We start from the raw sequence: 8485 nt of genomic DNA on the forward strand, positions 1-8485 counted from the left end.
GGGGGGGGGGGGACAGAGGGTCCAGATGGTTGGAAAGATAGATGGAGTGATAGATAAAGACAAAGGAAGAGGAAACAAAGACGGATGTAGTCACTGCTTATCATTCAGGAGCCTCTCTCTCTATGGTCACTGCATAGCTTACAAACACACACACACACACACACACACACACACACACACACACACACACACACACACACACACACACACAGGTAGGTGTTGGTCATAATCCTATTGTGCATCAGCAGTGACCACAGTACCGCAGGACTCTCTCATCACCTGTCACTGCACACACACACACACACACACACACACACACACACACACACACACACACACACACACACACACACACACACACACACACAAACTAACACACACAAACACACACTGTAATCCTGTCAGTAACTGTGATGGAATTTAGAGGGGATTTAATTCTTGATAAATCTAACAGCACACTGTGACTCATGATAGCAAAAAGTGAGGTTCCAGACATGCATGTATATACACACACACACACACACACACACACACACACACACACACACACACACACACACACACACACACACACACACACATACTCACACACTTGTCTTTTTCTATTCTTTTTGCAATATGTTTTGTTATTAGTTTGATCCCCTTTCCTCTGTGATTCTTCTTCAGTTTTCAGTGTGTGACCTGAATAAAAGGAGACAACTTACAAATATTCCCTACACTTATTATATTTGTTAAAATATTTATGATTTGTGTTCTACCTCACAGCAATTGTTGTGTAGTATTAATATTGAAGCTACCTATCTGTGACTGGAAATGGCTGCGGGGAAATGGCCACAGAGGGTAACGGCTACTAACTAGTGCCGAATGTTCATATATATGTCGCATAACTGTCCTGAAGCACACGGTGGTATTATTTTAAAGCTGTAATTTGGTGGTTGCTCTCTTTAAAGTGAGGTATTGTTGGCTGAATGTGATGTTCTGTGCTTGATTGACAGGAAATGAGAGAGGAGGCTGGGCAGTCTGTCATATTGCTAATGTGATAGGTAATGCCCCGAGGACACACACACAGAACCAAGTGACTCTCTATCTATCTGTCTCTCTACACACACCTCCGCTTCTCCATCTCTCTCTGTCTCAATCACCTTCCCACAGACACATGAACAGTTTGTCACTCTCCTTTCTTCACACACACTCTCCCTCACTCTCTAAATCCCTCACACACACCAATATATACGGCTCAATGTTTGGCTGCGTGGGTTTTTTACTGCAGGTTAATAATGAGAGGAGAGGTGTGTGACCCTGTCAGAACTGTGAGAAACTGACCCAAAGAAATCAGACAGAGGCCGAGACCCCACAACCCTTGGGGCATAAAGTGTGTGTGTGTGAGTGGGTGTAATGGAGAGAGGGGGGAAAGTGTGTGTGTCCATCCCTATCCTCTGGTGGATGACATATGTGGGGTCATTTACATACTATTACCTTTCGTTTGGCTATGAGGCACCTCAAGCACACACACATACACACATATTGTTGGATTGGCCTGGTGTGAAGCCCCTGTCAGATGTCAGGATGCAGATGGGATGGGATGGAGGGGGGTAGGTCACGTCTGTTTCCCTCTCTCTCACACACACCTGTGTTGCCCCCCTAAGGTGCCCAGTTACTAAGAGAGTTGTCAGCACGTCTGTGTGAGGCTTCAACTGTTTGACATCTGCCAGCGACACCCCAAAACATGCGCACACACACACACACACACACACACACACACACACACACACACACACACACACACACACACACACACACACACACACACACACACACTCTGCTCATATCTTTAACATGCAAGCAGACAGACAGCCCTGATAGCGAATAAAATGAAATCAACCTTGAATGGCAAAAGCCCTCTGTGAATACTCCTCTTTAAGTCAATTTCATATCCTGTAACTCAAAACGAATCTAAAGAGATTTGGGAACAGATGGAAGACGGAGAAAATAAAAGTGGTTGTTGAGGGAAAGTAGAAGAGTGTGTGATAGACACAAAGGGAGAGAGACCTTGGAGAGAGCTGGGATCATGTGTTAAATTGGGGTTGAAAAGTCATAACAGTAGCAACGATTCGTAACTACAACTACACTGACTCGTAGCACAAGATTAAATAGGATTGTTATTATGTCAGACAGCTCAGTGGGTTAAGGCACATGGCATTATTTAATGATGATGTTGTGGGTTTGTGCTCTTTGCCTTTTTGTCAGGCTGTCAAAATGAATAACAATTTGCCTTTAAATGGCCAGTGTGTCTTTTAGCGCTGGGTAAAATGTGCTCATGAAGCCCCAGTAGGGTAAAGGTTCAGGACTAAAAACAGCGACAAAGAAAAAGCAACTGTCCCAGGCTAAAATGTCCAAGCTCCATATTTTTGAAGTGCAACGTTGTAAACTGCAAGGTTGAAAATGGAGAAGACACTGTTTCTGTATATATGGCCGTTTTTTTTTGCTGATATAAAACGTTGTCCGACAAAGACCTTGCAGATTAGCCAACATTATGTACTGTATATGAACTATCTCCCATTAGCTATTATGTATAATACTGTCATTGTCGGTTAATGTGCCAGCAGCCATTCATTGTGTTAATTAAGTATTAGAAATGTAAGTTTAAGTGATTTAGTAGTTCATTTCAATGTAGAAGGAGGACTTGCAAGAGCAGAATAATAAATGTAGAGGTAAACATCGAAGCGCTAGAAATCAGGATTGACTAATTACTAAAAAGAATACTAATGGTAACCATCTTTATTTGTAGAGTATGTTTCAATACCTTCAACAAACGCTGGGTCCTACACCGTCTTTAATGTAATGCAGGTTTAGAGGCATTTTATCATCAGACTGATTGAACGGTCATTTTGAGATAATTTTCTGAGACATTGACAGAGCTCCTGAAATGCTGTAGACATATTTTCACAGGTTAAGATATCCTTTTGAAGAATAAACTGATCTTCACCTGTGAAATAAAAATAGGGCCCTTTTAAAAAAAAAAAAGTATAAGGAGAAACCTCTGCATCTTCATTTACTTCATTCAAATAACCGTCCCTTCTTTAAATCTGGCAGAACAGAACACAATGGAAAAACAACCAAGACTGAAAAATGAAGACGGCGTGAATGAAAGCAAATGAGGAAGGCAGTTAACTTTTTTTTTTTTTATTATCCGATCATCCTCATTCCCACTCATCTCTGTCTATTCAAAGAAAGCCATAATTACAGCTTTGAGTATTTAGCCTCATAATTTACTCGTTCTGTCCCATTATTTACTACTCCCTCTCTCTCTCTGTGTCTCTCTCAGTGGGGGTTCACCCCTATAATCTACTCGGTTAGGTCCGATCCATATTCCAAGTTATTATCACTCTCATTTGCTTATTAAGTGCTCCCTTGTTTTCTTCAAATAAAGTTATAATTAGAGATTTAGTGTCGGCAGCTTGAAATACTATCTTCTCTTTATAGAATCTTGGGTGGGATGAGAGAGAATCGTGTTTTATCATTCTCCAGGAGTTAATGAGGATGTGCACAGCTTGATATTGTGTTTGTATGTGTGTGAGGGTGTGTGCGTGTTTTCTAATTATGTCTCTGTGACAGCTTTCTGGCCTCCCAAATGCCCATACACTCTATACCCTCTGTTGTTTAGTCTTCCCACTGATTTATGTTAATGAAGTCAATCACAAAGAGGGAATATATAAGCATGTGCTTATAACTAGCTTGCAGCCATTTTCACTTAATGCTTCAACATTGTTTGCAATTTAATAAAAATAAAACATTTGTTGCTACTAACAAGGAGTATTTCGCACCACATAATGAGCTGTTTCGTGGCTTATTTAGCTTCAATGGCTTTCATCAGAACTGGGAGGAAAATGTGCCTCATAATAACTCTGCCAGTGTTTGAATACCAATCACCAATGTTTCCCCAGGAAGATCCACTGATCCGTTCTTACCTTGCCGTGACCCACCCTGCGGGCCCAACCCTGTCTTTGAGAAACAGCAGAGTAGAGTACATTAAGACACGCCCCAGCAACGCACTGATTACATATGCTAGCTACGGTAATGAGCTGAGCTGGACAGTGGAAGACTGCTGCTGTTTATGGCAACTCATTATCTGGCCCATTGACCAGAACTGTTCTACACATCATAGAGCCCTGTGTCCTCTACTCCAGCTTCACTCTCTCCACGTGTGTGTGTGTGTGTGTGTGTGTGTGTGTGTGTGTGTGTGTGTGTGTGTGTGTGTGTGTGTGTGTGTGTGTGTGTGTGTGTGTGTGTGTGTGTGTGTGTGTGTGTGTGTGTGTGTGTGTGTGTGTGTGTGTGTGTGTGTGTGTGTGTGTGTGTGTGTGTGTGGGGTGTGTTGTGGTGGGGGTGTGGGTGTGTGTGTGTGTTGTGTGTGGTGTTGTGTTGTGTGTGTGTGTGTGTGTGTGTGCGTGCGTGCGTGCGTGTGCGTGTGCGAGCGTGTGTGTGTCTTCACTTGGCGGTTTGTTGAACAGACCGACTTGTGTGTATGTGATAGGTGAGATAAAGTTTCTGGATGGATGGATAAATGAAGGGATGAGTAGACGGATAGAAGTGAATGAATGTGTATATTTGCTTACACACTTGTTTATTTAATGAAAAGTAAGATGATTTTTTAAGCTAATGATCTCGCACCCGCGTTAGCAGCATCGCACGTTCATTTGAGTAACACTTTATGCAGTTAGTTTCATTTAAGTGTGTGTTTGTGCATTATTCTATTCGATTATATGCTGAAGTGTATTTCGAGTGTGTGTCTGTGTGTGCACGCGCATGTTACTATGATCGCCTGCCAAAGTAAAGTGTTTGCAGCCGAGAGAGACAGGGGCGCTAAGCTCAAGGGCACATTTGTTTCAAGCTAATGATAGAATGTAAATGGAGCAAATTTCCTCTGCGAGAACAGAAGCTCTCTCACACACACACACACACACACTTTCATACTTTCACATACACACAGCCATAAAGACACACAGTTTTTCTCATGCACACGAACACGCATAGCGGCATCGTGTTGATGGAGTGCAGAATCTCATTACACATCTAATAGAATAAGTGTAGTGTGCGTATGGGGAGAGGAGAGGAGAAGCCAACCTGATTAGCCTTATCACTTTATTATGCCGCTCTGCACGCAGCACACAGGACAATTGCATTAGAGAGGAGCAGATGAGCTGAAGGCAAGGAGAACTCAGCAAACACAGCCTTAATTGATTCCTCACCAAATTAGCAGGGACAGGTGGGGGGCTCACCGGCTGGGTGGCTGCCTGACTGACTGAATGCTCGGTCGGCCGCTTCGCACAGTGGCTGACTTGTTGACTTCTTCAGTGTCAGGTTGACTGAGTTACGGCGAGAGTTGTTAACTGACTGATTGGTTTACAGACTGGCTTGCTGCATTGTAGGCCTGAAGGTGAGGACTCAGAAAACATGTTAAAGCGTTGATTGATCCCTCATCAGATTAACAGGGAGAGGTGAGGTGACAACTGAAGTGACCGGCTGACTGACGGATTTTCAGCCGGTTGACTCGTTTATTTGAGATTTTACTTTGATATTATGGAAATCAAAGACATTAAAGTTGAAATAATAATGGCATTAAGTGTTGGATGGTTACCAGTAGCTTCAATTAAAATGCCTTACCAGCCCAAACATAGCTCAGCTGAAACACATCACTGCACCTTGATGCTTAATTATGACACCCATCATCATTTACAGTAGGAGACTCCTCAAAAGGTTGACTATAATCATGGTTATTACTCTTTTTTTGTCGAAAGAAGTTTTTGAATTATGCTCCTGTTAGTTATCCCTGTCTGGTTGTTTTAATGTGAGGGAGGGTTGGGGGGACTGGGAGTGTGTTATGGGGTGTGGGAGATAAAAAGAGGAGGAGAAAGAGGGGGACACGCAGGACACAAGGGGGGGAGAGTTTGTCTTTGTCTCTGTAGGTCCCCCTGGGGGGATTGTGGGATAGTGGAGGTTAATGAATCTGATTGGCTGGTGGGAGTTTTTCTGCTGGTGCTGCGGTTTGCACACTCGCAGGGCTTCACTTTTTTTATTTTGCCAAGTTCGGCTTCGACACAGTGCGCCATGAAGGGCAGAGTGGGAGACAGAAAGTGTGCAAGATATATCCGAAGGTGTGGAATAGGCCGGAACTGATTCAACAATGTAGAGGTGCTGAATTACATACAGTTTGTACAAATCGGAAACAGAAGAATACAAACGTATTAGTTATGTTGGAAGATTTGTCAATATTTTTTCAATATTTTACCCAAAGCATATCAATACTTTAGACCTTGATATGAAATCTATAACACACATTTTTCTTTTACAGCTTAAAACACTCACACGTCTTGTATGAATGTGTGTGCTCAGCAGTGTGCGTTGACTGTGCTTCTCTCTGTCCGGCTACAATTCCCTAAATACATAAAAGCATAACAGTGGTCAATATGAGAAAATGACACAAATATTGAAATCACATTTGTTTAAGTTATTAGATATTTATTTAAAACCAGCGAAATTATAGCCATCATGAATGTTCCCCAATCGGTCTTCTTTCTATCAAATAGATTTTTTAACATCATTAAAAGTAGGCTGCCCTTCAATTGACTGCACCCTAATAAGCAGAGACGTGCAAAGTACCAATATGACATTGTCTGGTCAACTGCGAAAGTTAATGCTCCGTATTTTCTTCTAGGCACCATTATGTTTTCTAGGTGAATATCGAGAAAGCTTGTTGAGCTCATTCCCCAAATCTGTGATAAGTCAAATATTTTGAAGATAAATAAATCAACATTGAGATTGTTAATTAATAATAATAATAATAATAATAGATTTAATTTGTTAGCGCTTTTACAGGTGCTCAAAGACGCTTTACAGATAATAGTGAAGAAAAAAGAAAAGAGAAGAAAGGCACAACAAATAAATATATAGTTAAAGTTAAAGTCAAATAATACAAAAACAATCACACATGAAAAGCCAGATTGAAGAGGTGAGTTTTTGTGATTTTGTGATTTGTAATTGCACCAAGGTGTGAAAAATCAGCACTGATGCCTTTATGTATTGGTTTAATTGGTTTTGAATTGTTCAGTGCGTTGAACCTAATAATCCAGAAGGGATACTACAAAGACAAGTGATGAACTACCGAAGATTAAAGTTTGTGTAAGTGTCTTAACTTAGTTACGTCCTGGTATGTGAAGCTATGTCTGAACACACAAGTGCATACTTTCAGCCATGTCTATGTGAATGTGTGTGTCCCTCTTTTTGTGTTTGTGTGTGTGTGCAACCAATGTGTGTGTGCTAATGAGAGTTTGGGGGGAGCGGGCCGTCGCAGCAGTGCGTCCTCTGCTCTCCCGGCAGGTCACTAGCGACAGATGTTCTCAGCATATGTGGCGAATTAATTAGCCGCTAGTAAACAGAGGGGGCTGCCGCCATGAGCTGCCGGTCTGCGCCGCCGCCGAGCCGCAGCGGGCCACCTTTTGTCCAAATTCCTCTTTTCTCTCCATCCCTCTCTGGTAGATAGTTACGGGAGGCATCATTCTTTTTGATCAGTGGAACCCTAACGAGTAGGGGGCCACGTTTGTGTTTGTGTGTTGTTTCATTGGAGCAGTGTGTACGTAAATGTGTGCACATGTTGATGTATTCTGTGGTTCAGTGTCTCTTGAGTTTGAAGCCAGACGAGGATTGTGTGTGTGTGTGTGTGTGTGTGTGTGTGTGTGTGTGTGTGTGTGTGTGTGTGTGTGTATGTCAGCGCCCCATCATTTGGACATGGCAGTGAGCCTGTTCTTGTGATGAGAGATCCCCTTGATGACCTAATTGGTTGATTGAGGTGCATCTGTGTGTGTGTGTGTGTGTGTGTGTGTGTGTGTGTGTGTGTGTGTGTGTGTGTGTGTGTGTGTGTGTGTGTGTGTGTGTGTGTGTGTGTGTGTGTGTGTGTCTGCAATTGTGTTGTGTGTGTGTGTCAGGGCCCTGCATTCCCAGAACTGGGAGTGTTTTCACAGTCTCAGAACAACTTGGCAGAGACTGGAAACACTTTGAGAGCTGTTTGGATAAACACACAGACATGCAAAGGGACACACGCTGAGACCCTTGGACTGTATTTCTAACCCTTTAAAGAAAATCCAATAGCTTTTTTTAAAAGACCAATGTATTTGTACAATATAAGCATCACTCTGCAGGAACCAGTAAAAACATCAAGCAGTCCCTTAAGACTTAGGTGCAACACTAACTGCATACGTATACCTGTAGTAGGGTAGACTCATGGAGTTCAAATAAAATATTTAAACTGAACAATTTTTTTTAAATGTGAACATTTCAAAATAAAACTCATAATAGAAAAGTCAAACGTAAAACTTTATGACTGACTTATATTTGCTCAAAGTAAAAAGTCTATAGTTGACGATCAACAGGGTTTGTGTTAGGGCATGGTTTGTGTGTGTGTGTGTGTGTGTGTGTGTGTGTGTGTGTGTGT

At 42.1% G+C, this 8485-nt stretch overlaps 1 long non-coding RNA gene across 1 annotated transcript in view; it reads left to right on the top strand.

The window, feature by feature from the left end:
• Window positions 1–2188: 2188 nt before the first annotated feature.
• LOC104965070 (uncharacterized) overlaps window positions 2189–8485 on the top strand; it is an 8265-nt gene continuing 1968 nt past the window's right edge. The window contains exons 1-2 of the long non-coding RNA XR_800510.1: window positions 2189–2217; window positions 8436–8441. This is a non-coding gene — a long non-coding RNA (uncharacterized lncRNA). The remainder of the gene's footprint in view (window positions 2218–8435; window positions 8442–8485) is intronic.

Source organism: Notothenia coriiceps, unplaced genomic scaffold (genome assembly GCF_000735185.1).
Source record: "Notothenia coriiceps isolate Sejong01 unplaced genomic scaffold, NC01 NC01_scaffold00037244, whole genome shotgun sequence".
Classification (NCBI taxonomy): Eukaryota; Metazoa; Chordata; class Actinopteri; order Perciformes; family Nototheniidae; genus Notothenia; species Notothenia coriiceps.